General features: G+C 39.6%; 1 protein-coding gene across 4 annotated transcripts in view; it reads right to left on the reverse strand.

Annotated features, from left to right (window-relative positions):
* MRTFA (myocardin related transcription factor A) overlaps positions 1-12,832 on the reverse strand; it is a 197,406-nt gene that overhangs the window by 117,511 nt on the left and 67,063 nt on the right. For 3 of the 4 annotated variants that reach the window (XM_081587555.1, XM_081587557.1, XM_081587553.1), the window contains one exon: positions 4,584-4,845. The gene's annotated coding sequence lies outside the window, so the exon portion shown is untranslated. Of the gene's footprint in view, positions 1-4,583; positions 4,846-11,683; positions 11,726-12,832 lie in introns of those variants that run through there. The other variant, XM_081587556.1, reaches the window with a different exon arrangement.

Genomic DNA, 12,832 nt, shown 5'->3' on the forward strand with positions numbered 1-12,832 from the left:
AAGAGGAGACAGAAAGAAGACGGAATAAAAAATTACTTATGGCGGACAATCTGGAAATAATGACTTTAAAATTAAAAACTGCATACCTAAATATGATACTTTTGCAATCACAAGGACAGAGTGTTCTTTATGTCCTTATCTTTTCATCCACTCCTGCAAGTTTGTCCTACAGTTATTTGCACCAAGATTTATACACCAAGATATTTACTGCAGTTTTATTTATAACATAAAAAGTTTTCTAAGACAGCTGAATGATATAGCAAAATCTCATAAAATAATATTACATGAAACTAATTTATACAGAGTGTATAAGAGTAAACAAATGAACAAACAAAAAATGACAGAAAATATACTAACTGCTCCCACTGGCTATCACTGAACTGTACAGTTACGAGGGAATTTTTCTTTTTTCCTATACTTTATCTGATTATGAAACAAATGAAACTCTTTAAGTTTTCATTCAGAAAGAAAACAAAACAACTCCCTGGTCTGAACATCTGGGTAAAAGGTGGTCCCAATTCCTACAACGAAGAATTCAGGAGGAACAACAATAGGATGACAAGTTTTGCTCTGAGCATGTTGAGTCTGTAGCACATCCAGTGAAGACACAAGGCAGCCAAGCGTAAGAGTCTGGAGCTCAGGGGCAGAGACGTGGCCTGGAGGTGGAATATGGAGTCAATAGCATATAACGGTGGTTAAAGCCAGAGTTCTGGGGAAAACCATTCAAGGTAAAGATACTGAGTACGAAGTAAGGGAACTCTAGAGCTGAACACTGGAGAGTAATAAAATTTAAGAGGTGAGTAGTCATCGTTGTTGTTGTTCAGTCAATAAGTCACGTCTGATTCTTTGCGACGCCATGGACTGCAGCTCTTCTGTCCTTCACTATCTCCCAGAGTTTGCTCAAATTCAGTCCATTGAGTCAGTGATGCTATCTACCCATCTACCACATCCAATTCACCTTGATTCATGGACCTAACATTCCAGGTTCCTATGCAATATTGTTCTTTATAGCATCGGACTTTTACTTTCAGCACCATACACATCCACAACTGAGCATCATTTCCACTTTGGCCCGCCACTTCATTCTTTCTGGAACTATTAGTAATTGCCCTCCACTCTCCCCCAGTAGCATACTGGACACCTTCCGACCTACGGGACTCATCTTCTGGTGTCATATCTTTGTACCTTTTCATACTGTCCATGGGGTTCTTGCGGCAAGAATACTGGAGTGGTTTGCCATTCCCTCCTCCAGTGGACCACGTTTTTGTCAGAACTCTTCACTATGACCTGTACAGTGTGTGGCCTTGCATGGTATGGCTCATAGCTTCACTGAGCTACGCAAGCCACTTCACCACGACAAGGCTGTGATCCATGAAAGGGAGAGGTGAGCAGAGAAAGACAGTAAAAAGATCTGTACAGAGAAGGAGTGACTAGCAAGATCAGATTTTAAAAACTAGTGAAGAGCAGTGTCACAGACATCATTGGAGGAAAAGTTTCGGGGGTGGGGGGCGGTGGCCAACTAAATGCTGCACTGAGGTCACACAGAATAAAGAGTCCCTATCCGATTTACAACAAGAAGAACACTAATGATTTTGGCAATGGCAGCTTCTGAAGAGAGGCAGGGACAGAGGCCAGAAGGCGGGAAAGTAGAGACAGTAACTGTAAACTCCTCTTTTAGGAGCTTGACTATAAAGGGAAGGGAACTGCTGTTATTCAAAATGGCGGCGGGGGTGGTGGTGTTGGGAATCGGCTGATTTATATGACAAAGAACTGAGAGAGAAAGGCTGAAGACACACCAACACCTCTGCCTCAACAGCAACCGCTGCCTTCTACTCCACTGAGACCATCACAGCTGTCGGCACTAACTTCCCCACTTCCTGCCCAAGATACGACAGCTTTGTTGTCTGCTGTCTGTCGTCACCTTCGCTGCCATTCCTCCCATCCCAGAGGGATGCCGGTCCCCACTCAAGCTCAAGGCAAGCCAATATCTTTTGGATCCCTTCCTTTCTCATCTCCCAAGAACTTTGTTCCATCAGTCATCCTGTCTCTTTTTCTGTCTCCAGCTTTTCCCTCTGGACTAACTCTTTCCCCTTAGCATATAAATAAGCTGAACTTTCTGCCATCTTGGGGGAATAAGTAGAAATTAGAAATGGGAAAAGAACACAAACAATTGCTTGAGTGTCCACTATTTCCCAAAATAAAAAATGCTTGAGTTTCCACCACATTTCCCACTACGGATGTAAAACAAGAGTTCTTGCCACAAACAAGTACACCATTCACCTATTTATTCAACAAATATTTACTGGATGCCCACCATGAACCAGGATTAGAATATACACTTAACCACTGTGAACAAAAACGTTTCTAGACTCATTGAAATGTAAATACTATCAAAGACGGGGAATATAAATAATAAAGATATATATATACATGTACAAATACACACATACAAGTCATAGTAAGTGCTTAGAGAAAAAAGCAAAGCAGGATAGAGTCACAGGAGGTGCTATCTTAGATAAGATAGGTGGGAAAGGCCTCCCAAAGAAATGACATTTGTGCAGGAACTTCAGGACGGCACAAGTGTCAAGGCCCTGGGGCAGAAGCATACTTGACCCATTCAAGAAATAGCAGGAAAGTAAGCATGGCTGGAACAGAGTGAGCTGGGGAACAGAGGTGAGAAATCAGGTCAGAGGTGATACCAGGACCACCTCATAAGAATTATTACTTCATCATAAGTCTCATGGCAAGACACTGAAGGGTTCTGAGAGGAGTGTAACAATGTCTGACTTCAGACTCAGTTGAAGGTTTACTGAGTGGAGAATGCCAATTACCACACAGGGTGATGAAGAAGTACGATGACAAAGGGCAACTGGGCAAACACAAAGAGGGACCCCTACCACTGGATATGAGTAAGGGCAGGCTTCTCAAAGGGAGCGATGTCCAAATAGAATCCTGAAGGACAAGTAAGAGTTAGCAAGAAAGCAGCAGAGGGTAGAGGGGGTAGAAAGGGAGGCTATGGATGTAGAAAAGTCAGAGGAGTTTTGAAAAGGTTTGGTATTTGGTACAAGTATCAAACAGTCAAAACATATTTTACAAAAATATACCACTTATAATGTCTACCCAAGAAAAAGACATCAGGGAACAAACCTAATAAAATATTTACATGACCTTTGTGAAAAAAAATTATAACATCAGTGGGTAACTATTAAAGAAGGCCTACTTAATCAGAGATATAAAGCTAACTAAATGGACAGGAAGACCCAATATTTACAACGTGTATTTTCCCCCCTTAAAATCAAAATCCCAACAAGTGCACCCAAAGACATGTAGAAGAACTCCACAGCAGCATGCTTCATAATAGCCTCAAATTAAAACAAACCAAATATCCATCAAAAGCAAAAATGGACAAATTACAATCATGAAACAGTTTACACCGCAATGAAAATAAACTATAGCCACACACAATTCAACACAAATAAATTTCAAAAGCATGAAAGAAGCCACCGAGGGAACACCGATTCCGTTCATATCAAGTTTGCGCGTGTGCTGTCACTCAGCTGTGTCCAACTCTTTGTGACCCCACGGACTGTAGCCGTCAGGCTTCCCTGTTCATGGGGTTCTCCAGCAAGAATACTGGAGTGGATATCCATTCCCTTCTCCAGGGGATCATCCTGACCCAGGGATTGAACCCAGGTCTCCTACACTGCGGGCCGATTCTTTAGCGTCTGAGACACCAGGGAAGCCCCAAGTTTAGAAACAAACAATGCTAACCTATTACCTAACCTATTACATTAAAAGTCAGGACGGTAGTTTTTTCTGGGCAGGAAGAGAGAAGACTGATTGGGAAGAAGCACAACGTGTGGTTCTGGGGTGCTGGAAATGTTTTCTTTCTTTCTTAAGTAGTAATTATGTACAACTACATTCACTTTATGATAACTCAACAACGACAATGCTTACAATTTGTGTGTTATTCTGTATCAATGTTATACTTTGATAAAATGGACATGTACTAGTGTCTGCAATTTACTTTGAAATGCATCCAAAAATTAAGGTGGATTGATGCACAGAGGGATAGATCTATTACAAAGAAAATATTATAAAATGTTAATGCTAGAATCTGAGTGACGGACATAAAGGTGTGCACTGTAAAACTCTCTACTTCATCATATGTTTGAAATTTTTCATTTGGAGGAAAAAAACCTCAAAGAGTTTTCTTGTAGAACTTCACAAGCTGATTCTAAAATTATGGAAAATTAAAAGGGCAAGATTAGCCAAAACAATTTGGCTCCCCAATTAACATAAGTATTACATAAATGTGTATATGGGTTTACAAAGTGAGAAATATTACTACATAAGAAGAAGCAAAGTAGTAAAAAAAAAAAAAAAATAGAACATAATTATGGTAATCCAGGTAGAAAATGCTGGGCTTACAATGATCATCTAAACTTATTATTTCTCTATTTTATAAGAAATAGTAAGATTATAAGAAACTTCCAAGAGACACAAAATAAAGGATCTATGACATTATAAACATGAAGACCTTCAGTCAAACCATGCAATTCAATAATTCCATATTTACTCACCATTCTTCCGCTCACTAAGTGGAGGCAAATTGGGATTCCTGCCAGGGTGGAGGCCAAGGGTCAGCTCGGGCTGCAAGGAGAGCTCCTGCAGTTCATTGGCAACAGCCTCGCTCTGGGGGCTGGGAGCCGCAGACAGGGACACCAGAACGGGTTCATCGTCATTCTCGCCAGCCCCTCCTCCGTCCAGCCCATTCACAGCAATGACGGAAGGGGGCAGGCACACTACACTGGAGAACTCCACCTTGGCTTTCGTGATGGCAACCTGGAAACGGAAAAGGAAATGCAAAGTTCAGATGTGGAAAAGAGACTCTTCCACTGAGTCCAGAATGCTGAATACTAGTATTATATTACTGGTGCGCTACCACTATTCTTAACAAGTTTTTTGTAAAGTAAGCCAGTATTATTATTAAATTAATATTTACCATGCTCACAGAGTGCATGAGATTTCAAGTCTGGCAACTGTCCTCAAGTATATCACTCAGGAGGACAATGTACAATTGAAATAAAACCAACTCACAAACATGTCAATATATGGCAAACACCATCACAATATTCTAAAGTAATTATCTTCCGATTAAAATAAAATTTTAAATAAATAAAATACTATAGAAATTTAAAAAACCAACGCACACACACATCTCATAGAATAAAAGGAACAGTAGCAAGGAGAAAGAGCTGAGATCACGGTTACCTTCCAACTACTAAGGAAAAATATCTTGAGAAATAATACTTAATGAGTACAAGATATTAAAGTATATTGTACCAACTTAATCTGGGGGAGAAAACTGCTTTAAGAAAAGAATTCCTTAACCACTAGATTCCACATAGAAATATGGAGATGTCTGTTTGATAATGGATAATTGCTCAATTTTTTTTTAATTTTATACAACTTTTAAAGGTTACTTTCCATTTAAATATTGGCTATATTCCCCATTTTGTACACTACATGCTTGATCCTATCTAACACCCAACAGTCTGTACCTCCCATTCCTCTTCCATCCATATTTCCTCTCCACCCCCACCAGCCCCCCAGGGGAAACCACTAGCTTGTTCCCTGTATCTGAGTCTGCTTCTTTTTTGTTATATCCACTAGTTGGTTGTATATTTTTAGATTCCACATGTAAGTGATATAATACAGTATTTGTCTCTCTGTGACTTATTTTACTTAACAAAATGCCCTCCAAGTCCATCCATGTTGCTGCAAATGGCAAAAATTTGTTCTTTTTCGTGGCTGAATAGTGTTCCACTGTGTGTGTGTGTGTGTGTGTGTGTGTGTGTGTGTGTGTGTGTGTGTGTGTGTGTGTGTGTGTGTGTGTGTGTGTGTGTGTGTGTGTGTGTGTGTGTGTGTGTGTGTGTGTGTGTGTGTGTGTGTGTGTATCACATCTTCTTTATCTCTACTCATCTGTTGATAGGAGCTTAGGTTGTTTCCATATCTTGCCAAGTGTAAATAATGCTGTTATGAACACTGAGGTGCATATTATCTTTTCAAAATAGTGTTTTCGGTTTTTAACTCAAATATTTTAACCTACCTGAACATTTAATCATAGTACCAAGGAATGGGATATTAAAAGCAAAACACATGGCAACATAAGAAAAAGATCTTTAAAAACGAAAAAGAATACAAATAACATGAACGTCTTTTCAAAAACATGAGAATTAATGGTTAAGGGAATTAAGACTATATTCACCCACCAAATCCAGTGGAATTATGAAGATTTTTTTCAAAGCATTTAAAATGCAGATATTTAAAGTTTTAAAAAGATATAAAAATACATACTCATATAAAAATATTACACAGGGGAAAAAAGACCATAAAGAGTCACTCAGTCATGTCCAACTCTTTGTGACCCCATGGACTGTAGCCCACCAGGCTCCTCTGTCCATGGGATTTCCCAGGCAAGAATACTGGAGTGGGTTGCCATTTCCTTCTCCAGGGGATCTTCCCAACCCAGAGATCGATCCAGGGTCTCCGGCATTGCAGGCAGATTCTTCACCAACTGAAGCTATGAGGAAGTTTACCAAAATACAAAATGGGTTTGGTTTGTTGGATTATGAAAATTTTTACTAAAAGTAAAATTTCCAAATTTTCTCTAAAACATTTATTGTTTTTATAATGAAAAGGCTATAATTCTTAATCTAAAAAGGGGACCTAGGGGCTCCCTGCAGACTTTAGTGAGGACTTGCATCTAATGTGCTTCAGAGGAAGAAATCACCAAAATACTGGAAAGCCATGAAATGAAGCAAGACATTGAAAACTAAAAGGACCATCACATCCACCTTCATGTAAAGCTTTAACTGTCCCCAAACCTAACTGTAGTTCTGGTTGATTCTCATAAAATACAAAGAAAAGGAAATGATCCAGATAAGAGCATTTGTGTGTGTGTGGGGGGGGGTGACATTAAGATGAATAGAGATATTAAGAAGGACTCTCTACTCCAAAAAGGATGAAAGAAAGTGAGTGAGGGATATTCAAAAGAAAAAATATATATTAGGAATGCAATAGTCTAAGAGGTAGTATGGGCAAACACTGGAAAAAGAACTGTTTAAGGGTTTGAAAAATTTTAGGAATTATATAATAACAAATGCCTACCAAGAAAATCCAGAATCTTGACCTTCAAAGAATCTTGCCCATCTTGTCTATGATTTACCATCATTTAAGCCATGTCTCTATGTGTACCGGGAGAAAACAATTGCTATAGATGATTAATCCATCTGGCTTGTTTGCTAATAGCATGTTTGCTTTCCATAACAGGAGCCTTTTCAGACTAAAAAATTCAATTTTATGATATTCAAAAATCCTTTGAGGGGAGAAGAGCTGGGGGAGGGGCAGTGGCTGGCTCTCCGTGTACCACGTGGAGGAGCTACAGCCTGGCTCCAGGAAGCCTGAGTGCCCAGCCTTTCCCTGAGCCCCGTCTGCCCCTGCCCTCCGCCACCCCTGCATCTGCAGTTCTTCCCCAAACTCCGTGGGACAGACCCTGTGCTCTCCATCCCCGGCTAGGCTCCTGGCAGCGGGGTGTGGGCTTAGGGTCTGCCAAAAGTCGCTCGAGTTCATGACTGAGCCACATCTTTCCTTGTCCCCTGCAGGAGAGAGAAACCAATCAGGAGGCCCAGAGCCTGAGTCTAGGTGTTTCTCAGACATGCTGTGTGACCTCAGGTCCCGTCTTTGGGTTCCAGTCTATTTTGTCAAGTGAAGAGGCCGACTTTGATTTCTAGCAATGGGGCAGGGACCAGGTAGTCTGAATGTTTCCCAGCTATAAAACACCTAGAAATGCTGGATAAAACTGAACAAGTGTTTTAAATGCATAGCTGAACTAACAAGAAAGTAGAGAAACCCCTGGCTCCAGGAAGGAGGCAGGAACTAGGAATCACGGCGGTGAGATGAAAGTAGTCAAGACGCTGTGCAGCACAGGATTGGCTCTGGGGAAGCTGCTGGTCTTGGTGGCCATACAGCTTAGGTTTTAATGTCCACAGAGGACAGAAAAGGAGGTTTTGAGTCTGACAGGGTAGGGAGCTGTACTGAACTTCTCTGTAAAGTTAGATTCAATTTCACTGAAGTATAAATCAGTGAAGTTTTAGATTAAAAAAAAACCTGGCCGGGGGGGTGGGGGCCGGAAATCCTTTGAGACTCAAAGTCCTCAGGACAGAATCCTAAATCACCCTGAAACATATGAACATGCTCACACAGACACACAAACGCACATAGATGATGGCACTGAGAAGTGAGTTTAAACACACACACACACACACACACACACTCTCTCTCTCTCTCTCTCTCTCTCTCAAATGAGTCCTAAGGAAAGCAGGAGCAGGATAGTACCAAAACTTCAACTTGAGGGTTGTGAATATACACTGGAATATTACTCAGCCACAAAAAAGAAGGAAATACTGCTATTTGCAAAAATATGGAGAGAATTTGAGCACATTATGCTAAGTTAAATAAATCAGACAGAAAAAGACAAATATATGGAATCTAAAAAACAAAACAAAAATAAAAACTCACACACAAAAAGATCACACTTGTAGTTACCAGTAGTGGGGGTGGGAGGTGGAGGAATTGGATGAAGGTTGTCAAAAATACAAACTTCCAATCACAAGTAGAGCTAACACTACTATATGTTATATTTGAAAGTTTTTAAAGGAGTATATCCTAAGAGCTCTCATCACAAAGAAAAAATTTTTCATTTACATGAGATGATGAATGTTAACAAAACTTACTGTGGTAAACATTTCACAGTATATGTAAGTCAAGTCATTAGTTACACCTTACACCTTAAACTTACACAGTGCTATATATTGATTATATCTCAATAAAACTGGGAAAAGACATTTGCTAAGTCATTATAGACTATATGAGTTCATACCTCTCATTAGAAAATGGAGAACTTTAACTGAGATGGTAACAGTTGTGTGTACACAGTAGACAGACCCTGCAAATAGTATCTGCACATTTAACAGCCACTTGATAAACACTTATCTATAAGACAGAAGCAAATGAAAGACACTTAGAAGATGATCTGGGGACCAAGACAGGCAGGTCTTGAGGAAAACCTGAATGATATAAGAAGACTGGACAGGAATCAGCAAACCTCATTCAAGTACTCCAGGTAAACTGCTGGGGTAGAATCATAGTTTCATATAAAAAGTTCTTAACAAAACAGCAAAATCTCTTTATTTCAGACTTCACTGATATCTGTGAGTCTATAACCAAGTATGAGATTAAGAAAAATTTTATGCTACTTGAGAGAGGGGTAGGATAAAAGAATGCCAGTAATTTTATAGTGTTTACCAGATTAAGAGAAAAACTAAAATACTGCCTCATAACATATAATTCTTAACACAGTCAATGTTAATATGTAAATGTTTATTTCTCATTTCAAATGAGCTATTTTTGCATTTAAAATGGCCTGGCAATAGTGTTTCTCAATGTGGAGTTTCAGGTTTTTAAGATGCAAAAATTCTAGAGATCTGTTGTACAATAATGTGAATATACTTAACACTACTGAGCTATCCCGGAGAAGGCAATGGCACCCCACTCCAGTACTCTTGCCTCAAAAATCCCATGGACAGAGGATTTTCCGTCCATGGGGTCGCTTAGAGTCGGACACGACTGAGCGACTTACTTTCACTTTTCACTTTCATGCATTGGAGAAGGAAATGGCAACCCACTCCAGTGTTCTTGCCTGGAGAATCCCAGCGATGGGGGAGCCTGGTGGGCTTCCATCTATGGGGTCACACAGAGTCAGACACAACTGAAGCAACTTAGCAGCAGCAACTGAGCTATCCACTTAAAAATGATTAAGATGGTAACTTTAGTATCATGTCTTTTACCACAATAATTTTGAAATAGCTTGGCAAGATCTCTGCTTAAGAAATAATTTACTAAACTAACCCATATTAGTCACTGAGCTTGAAAGAATAAATTGTCTATTCTTTAAAGTGCCCTTAAATTTATTTTTCAGTAATTCAGAACAACCTTCCTCCTATTACTTTGAATTAGAAAATTATTATTGCTAAGATTCAGAGATCTGACATTCACATGTGTTCAGTTCAGTTGCTCAGTCATGTCCAACTCTTTGCAACCCCATAAACAGCAGCACGCCAGGCCTCCCTGTCCATCACCAACTCCCGGAGTCCACCCAAACCCATGTCCATTGAGTCAGTGATGCCATCCAACCATCTCATCCTCTGTGGTCCCCTTCTCCTCCTGCCACCAATCCTTCCTAGCATCAGGGTCTTTTCCAATGAGTCAGCTCTTCGCATCAGGTGGAAGCATTGGAGTTTCAGCTTCAGCATCAGTCCTACCAATGAACACCCAGGACTGATCTCCTTTAGGATGGACTGGTTGGATCTCCATGCAGTCCAAGGGACTCTTCAAGAGTCTTCTCCAGCACCACAGTTCGAAAGCATCAATTCTGTGGCGCTCATGTGAGTGCTCCCAAAACACAATAAAGATCCACTCATCACGTGATATCATGATTTTTTGAACGAAGCAAATGAAGTTAAACTGCATGAGTCTGTAATTCTGGTATGTACTTAATACCCATAACCAGTACTTCTTAAAAAAAAAAAAGATTTCTCTTTAAAAGAAACCAGAATATGGCCCCTCAAAGAAAGTCAAACCAAGTCAAGTGCCAGGCATGAAGAAAAATGAAGACGTTTAAAAAGTGATGTTTTTTAGACTTGTGCATTTTTAATAAATTACAGTAGGAATATCAAATTCTCTAATGACCTGGACCATTCCTGCCTGGAATGAAAGAAAATGCAGTTTGAAAAACTTATTCAGTGTTCCATTCAGAATTTATTTTAATAGCTTAGCATCTGATTGTGAAAGTTGCTCAGTCGTGTCCTGGTCTTTGCAATCCCATGGACTATAGTCCATGGAATTCTCCAGGCCAGAATACTGGAGTGGGTAGCCTTTCCCTTCTCCAGGGGATCTTCCCATCCCAGGGACTGAACCCAGTTCTCCCACATTGCATGCAGATTCTTTATCAGCTGAGCTGGTAAAGGGATTAAGTTCCATATTTATAAGATTATTAAGGGCTTGAAGAAGTTACATGAAAATTTTACATACCTACATAGATAGTTTACCACACATTTTTACTGGGCAAGTTACATGATATAGTAGTATTTAATTGAAAGATCTCAAGTTAATTGATTTCAATTTAATTGAAAGACTTCCTTCATTTTGAAAGAAGCCTTTCAAAATGCTAACATTAAATGGTATTACAATAAAATTCTTCCATAAATAATCATCAGGGGCAGGCGGAACAGACGAAACAAGAGTGGCAGAACACTGTAACTGCTGAAGCTTTATATTGGGCATATGGAGACTCATTATACTGTTGTTCTCTCTATATTGTTGTATGTTTGCTAACATTTTTATAATATGCAAAAAAAACACATTTTTAAAAATAAGAGTCTTCCATAGAACAAAGTAAAGACACTGTAAGACATAAAGCAAGGTTTCCTTAATCTTCACCTCAGAAAATAAGCCAAACAAAAGTCAACTGCAAGCACTGACAAAAGAGAGAATATTTAGCATGAAATATATACATTGGGAAGATTTATTTCTCCAGCAAACATACCTACTTTCTACTCACTTTTAAATAGCCCACAGTAGAAAGTCCTCGTCAACTGGGAATCTAGAGACAAGAACCAAAAATGCTGAGGCATTGCCATCATAGATTAAGTCTACTCTACCTGTTCTTGAATACGCCTAAAATTTTATTTACTGTACAATTTGCGTGAAAAAGAAAAGCTGAAAGGGTAATATTTATCTCCGATTATATGTACAATGCTACTTAGAAAAATTAAAGTTATGTCTCAAAATACCTTCTGAAATATCTCAAAGGAAAGGTAATTAAAATAACCAAGAGAAAAAAAATCTGCATCATGTTTTAGTGGTGTGAATTTATACTTCTACTGAGTCCAAAATCAAACTTTCTTTTTCATCATAGGATCACCAACTTCAAGTTCCTGGCTGCTGATTCACACACGATCAGTAGCAGCCAGAACAAAACCAACATGGGGGCAGGGTCATCCCCCACAGCCCATCTGTCTCCCTCTCCTGCTGGCCGGGGTACGCCTCATCTTTCTCCTCCCCACCCCCTTTTGGGCCGCATGCCTTCTGCTGGTGCCAAGCGGCATATATAACTAGAAGCAACAGCACAAAATGTGTCAGAGAAATAGAAGAGCTCAGGCAGACAGCTAATAACTCTGAAAAAGTATACACTATCATGATTTTGTATTATGACCCATGATAAAAGAGTTTCACACAACCAAATGATATGGTTCTTCTTAAAAAAAAAGTTTCTCTGTATAAAAAGTGGTTTTTAAAATCAATTAATGAACCTTTTTTTAGCTGTACAGATTTTTACTTTTATTCCCCTTGATTTACTTTAACATATAAACCAAATCTGTAAAACTCTTACTGTCTAAGCCCTGCACTCCCAGAAGTTCAACTATTCTGATGGACAGACCATAAGTAGAGGTCTCAAGACTACACTGAAAAGAAAAGGGACCTAGCTAAGTCTAGCCTTCCAGACACCCCCACCAAAGTGGCAGGCAGGTACTCTCTTGTACCCACTAGGCAAGCCCCGTCACTTGCTGAATGCCACCATGTGGACCAAGTTAACACCATGTAGAACAGAAGAATCCCCCAAGCTAAGCCCTGCCCAAATGACTTACCTACAACATTGGGAGATACAATACATGACAACAGATTTCTTAACATTAGCACTGGAAACTGA

The sequence above is a fragment of the Giraffa tippelskirchi genome, chromosome 4 (genome assembly GCF_054371585.1).
Source record: "Giraffa tippelskirchi isolate mGirTip1 chromosome 4, T2T-mGirTip1v1.2.pri, whole genome shotgun sequence".
Lineage (NCBI taxonomy): Eukaryota > Metazoa > Chordata > Mammalia > Artiodactyla > Giraffidae > Giraffa > Giraffa tippelskirchi.